The 4,725-nt window shown below is 60.3% G+C and overlaps 1 non-coding gene across 1 annotated transcript; it reads left to right on the top strand.

The window, feature by feature from the left end:
* Positions 1 to 412: 412 nt before the first annotated feature.
* On the top strand, positions 413 to 484 carry TRNAA-CGC (transfer RNA alanine (anticodon CGC)). Its single transcript has one exon. It is a non-coding gene; the product is annotated as a tRNA-Ala (tRNA).
* Positions 485 to 4,725: the final 4,241 nt, after the last annotated feature.

Raw genomic sequence — 4,725 nt, 5'->3', positions numbered from 1 at the left:
TCCCTCACACCACTCCCTCCTGCTGCTGCCCTCGCGGACACAGGTGATACACACAGGAGTGCTGCCTGCGCTGGCAGAGGTGACTCAGGGAAGGGGCTTGCCCCTCTCCATCGAGCCTCCCCTGGCAGGGCCAGAGCCTGGCAGCAGCGCCTGCAGCGACACTCTCCCCCTGACCCAATTAGCTGCAGAGATGCTGAAGGGGCAGCGCTCCGTGGCGTGGCCCTGTGCAGGAGCAGTCCCAGGGCAGAGGCAAGGCCAGCTTCCCCCACGGCCAGGCAGGAGGGTCTGAATGGAGTTTTCTGGGGAGGGTCTGAGGGCAGCAGGGCACAAGGGGGCTGTGCTTGTCAGGGACATGGCATGGGAGGAGAGGGCACCCCAGAGCACACCCCCCATCTACGTATGCCATGTGTAAGGGGATGTAGCTCAGTGGAAGAGCGCCTGCTTCGCATGCAGGAGGTCCTGGGTTCAATCCCCAGCATCTCCAGGAAGGACTTTTCTCCTCCATCTCCACCCCTTAGCTATGGTGCTAAGAGCTGCCTTGGCCAGGGCCCCTCTGCGGTTCTGTGGAGACTGATGCCATGCAGGGACGGGGCCTGGCTCTGTGAGCCATGTGTCGTTACAGCCTCTGGGCTTCCCCTGCTGCCACACAAGTCAGCTGGAAGAGACTTTTCCCAAGGACTTGTTTTAGTTCGACCTGATGCCCATATGCAGATCTGCAAGGAGTGGTAAATACTGGAAAGCTAGGTAGAGAAGTGCTCCACTCTCAGCAGGTGTCTGGGTGCCTCCGCAGCCTTTCCTCCAACCATCTCGTGCCTGTTTTGCCCCTTTCTCCCTTTGCTGTTGGCCCTGTAGCAACTGCAGGCTCTGCAGGTGGGCTTCTCCCTTGTGCTCTTGAGAGCAAGCTTTTGGCCAGGCAGGGAAGCAGCCATGGGATCAGGTAGGGACAGTTAGGATTTACAGTTGCATATCCATAATTAGTGTTCCAGTTAGTAAAGGCAGCAGTGGCCTGGTATTTCTTTGGCTTTTATAACCATGGAGATGCCTGTCAGTTAATTTCGTGCAAGGAACAGCAGAGTTTTGATTAGGAAATGTGGGAGGGATCCTAAGCCATCGGGACAGATGCCACTTCCTCACTGGAGGAGCTGGCGGGGTGGATCTCAAATGTGGGCCAGAGAGCCCAGGAGGGGCAACTCTCCTGCCTTTGCCATGGCCAGACTGCTGGCGCTGGCTGGGGCTTCTCTGGGCCGGAGCAAGGAGGAGTGCAAGAGTAAGTTGTGCAAGCTGTCCCACTGTTGCCAAAGGGCTGGTAGAGGTCTGTTGCTTTGCCAAAAAATTGATGGTCTCACGTGAAAACCCACCATTCTTGTCAGCTAGCTACTGCTGCTGTGAGATGGGATTTAGAGGGAAAGTGGCACACAGAAGCACCTCTCTAGTCAGCCTTCTTCCTTAAGGCATTCGAGACTGCTCCACAGAAGAACACTCTGTGGATGAGATGAGGAGCAAGGTCACAATATCTTGGCAAAAGTCATTGTCCTGCTGTAGCTCAGACATGGGCAGTGAGCCAGCCCTTCATTGGGCTGTGAAAGCCCCATGCTTCATTCTCGAAAAGCAGTAGGTTTGAAAGCTGACCTAGGGTACATTGAAAGCTCCACAACACAACCGCATGCTTTCACGTGCCTTAAAGAAAGCTTCTGGTGAAGCGCCTGGACAACATAGCCTTTGGGAATGATGGGGGTCTACGCAAAGGCAAGAGCCTCTGCAGTGCTCACCTTTCGTGTTACAACTAACCCCAGGCTCAACCCCCGTTGGGCATTTTGGAATGGTCCGTCTAAGTCAGGAAGAAAAGCATGCACCTTCCTTTTTGCAGAGACAGCGTCGGTGGTGGGAGTTGAAAGAAAACTTGCCCAAGTAAAGAAGTAGCACCGAGTCAACTGGTGAACTGGTGTCACACTGGCTTTGTGCTCTCTTAGGGTGAGCCTAGAGCACTTTGTCCCCAGGTGCTCACTTTGGGTTGACAGTGTCCACTCTGTGGGGCCTGGGGGCACCCAGGAAAGCAGTCAAGGGCTCTGTTGAGCAGCAGAGCCCCAAGTGCATGCTCGTGGGGCAGACGGAGGGGTTTAGGGGACCTGAGCCCCGACAAGTGAACTGGTGCATGAGAAGGGTCTGTGGGGAGCAGGGGGCAGGCGGAGGCTGCCCAGGGATGGCAGAGCCCTTGGTGACTGTGCTCCTGTGACATCTCCCCGTGTCACAGTCAGGCGCTGGCACGGCCTCAGTCCCGCAGTGTGCAGGGGGACAGGACAGGGCAGCAGTGCGCAGAACTCGTGGAGGAGGACCCTGAGCGCAGCCCACGCCTTTCCCTGCAGCCCTCGGGCAGCCCCACGGGACCGAGGCGTTTTCCTGAGGCCTCCCCAGTTCCCACCCTGTGTAAGCCATGAGGGGTGCCATTTGCCTGGGGTCCAGGGTGGCTGAGCGGGTTGGGGGGAGGTGGTGATGCGGGGCTGGGACAATGGTGTCCACAGCCACCACTAGCCCTGCAGGGTCAAGGTGTCCCAGGAAGGGCTGGGACCCGCCACCAGGAGCGCCGGGGAGACACCAGCATCACCTGCTCTGGCTCTGGGAGGGGCTGCCTGGGAGCAGCCTGGCCCCATGGTTGGGCCTGGCTTGGGCTCCATGGCCCAGCACAGCCAGGGGAAGGCAAGGACACTCCGGGATTGCTGGCATCACCCCCACTGGCTTTGCTTGTAAGAAGCACTCCTGGAAGCGGTGCCTTGGCAAAATGTGTTGGCATCTGCCCAGCGAAGCCCTTCGTCTGGGAAAGGCACAGCCACGTGCCTGATTTCTGATGTTGGTCCTTTGCCCACTGCAGCCAGGTGATGCCGGTGTTTCTGGAGGGCCCCCAAGAGGCCTTTTCCAGGGCATTTGCTGCTTGCTGAAAAACTGTTGCCCCGTGTGCCTGCACAGCCTCCTTTAGGACCACTGTCTGTCCACTGTGGCGACACAGAGATGCGGCCAGGCCTGAGCGCAGGCTCCCCCTTCCCCAACGCTCAGCACCTCCTCTCCTTCCCACAGGATGGCTGAGAGACCCCCCCAGCAACCCCAGGGTGGCCTGGGAGAAGGACAGGGAAGATGGAGCTCCCCAGGAGATCGGCTCCCAGACACAGCTATCCCGGCGTGTGCGTGCCTCAGCCTCTGCAGATGGGTGAGTGAGTGGCACCATGGAGCTGGGCAGGGATGGGGGCTGCAAGACCACCCCACTCTGCCGCACGCTCTCCCCTCCATGGCAGGCTGGGGGGGCGGTGTCCCCGGGGCCCTGGGGGCACCGCGGTGCCGGCATGCCTGGGCCTGCTGTGTGCTCGGGGGCTGGCCTGGCACAGCATCCTTCCAGGAAGGAGAGGAGCAGAGGGGACCCGGCTCCCGCTCTGCGGCACAGGCTGGGAGGGGCAGCGATGCTGCGGGGCAGGGACCTTGCCTGCCTGTCTCGCAGCGAGTTCCTGATCCCGGCACCCCTGGGCTGTTTCCCCAGGTCACTGTGCTCCAGAATCACGCACCAGCTGTCGGGCACCTCTCAGCCCCGACAAGTGCAGGGGAGCTGGAGTCCGTGCAGCAGGCAGCGTGGCTGCACAGAGGGCACAGCTCTGCCACCCACCTCTGCTGCCTCCTGCCAGCCCCCACAGCTCTCCTGCTCTTTCTTTCTCAGGGCAAGGGGCTTCTGCCACCAGCTGCTCCGACGTGCGGAGAGAGGAGCAGGAAGCCCTGGCGTGCATCCAGGCCTTTCTCACAGGCAGAGGAAGGGTAACTACAGACATTGCCACTCGGGCTGCACTCTGCTACCACTGGCCGAGCCTCCCGCCATCTCATGCTCTCTGTTTTGTCTCTCTCCTCCCCGCTGTCAGGAAGAAGCTCAGCAGCTGAAGTTTGTGGCCTCTGTCTGCACCCTCAGCCGCTTGGCCAGGCCACAGAGCTGTGGCCGGGGCAGCCCTGATGACAGAACTGCCGAGGCTTGCAGCGTCACTGTGGCCACGTGGAGGGCAATGGTCTCCAAGCCCAGCACGTCGAAGAAGGTGCTGTGGGAGCTCCTCAAGATGCTGGTGGAGCGGCCACTGCGCAAACCGCTCACCAGCGTCAGGGACAGAACCCGCATCCTTCCCCTGGCCGTGAGTTACTGGATGAGACCTCCCTCACCCCCAGGGCTCTGCTCACCTGTCTGGGGCAAGCGGCAGAGCCCTCTGTGCCCTCTCCATCTGCCCATGATCCATGAGCGCCTCGTAGTACGTGCACACAGCACCCTGGGGCCACTGCCAGCAGGACAGGCTCTGGCAGTGCAACAGGGATGTCTCTGCAGTGAGAACCATTTCTGCGTGTTTTCTGTAGGCAACCAGGGCACTCTATGAGCTCCTCCAGCAGTGCAGCTGCTCGCAGGTGGTGAAGACATTTTTCTCCCACCTCTGCCTGGTGCTGCTCTTCCAAATTGGCTTCACAGCAGAGCTCACGCCGCAGGACATTGCGATCTTCCGGAGGGAATGCCACTGATGGGACCCATCTGCTCCCACCAGCCCTGTCAGGTGCTCCATCCCCGTCCCCTCGTCCCTCCCTTGGACCTGGAGCCAGGGCCAGGCTGCCGGTATGAGCCAGCCTTTGCTCTGCACACAGCTCAGCAGTGCAGACCATGGCAGCTTTGTTCTGCTGTGCTGGCTACGAACACCAAGCCCTGGTCCTCAGGACGAA

Source organism: Rhea pennata, unplaced genomic scaffold, assembly GCF_028389875.1.
Source record: "Rhea pennata isolate bPtePen1 unplaced genomic scaffold, bPtePen1.pri scaffold_26, whole genome shotgun sequence".
In the NCBI taxonomy this organism is placed as follows: Eukaryota; Metazoa; Chordata; class Aves; order Rheiformes; family Rheidae; genus Rhea; species Rhea pennata.
The sequence above is the reverse complement of the archived record's forward strand: the minus strand, read 5'-3'. Positions and strand labels throughout refer to the sequence as shown.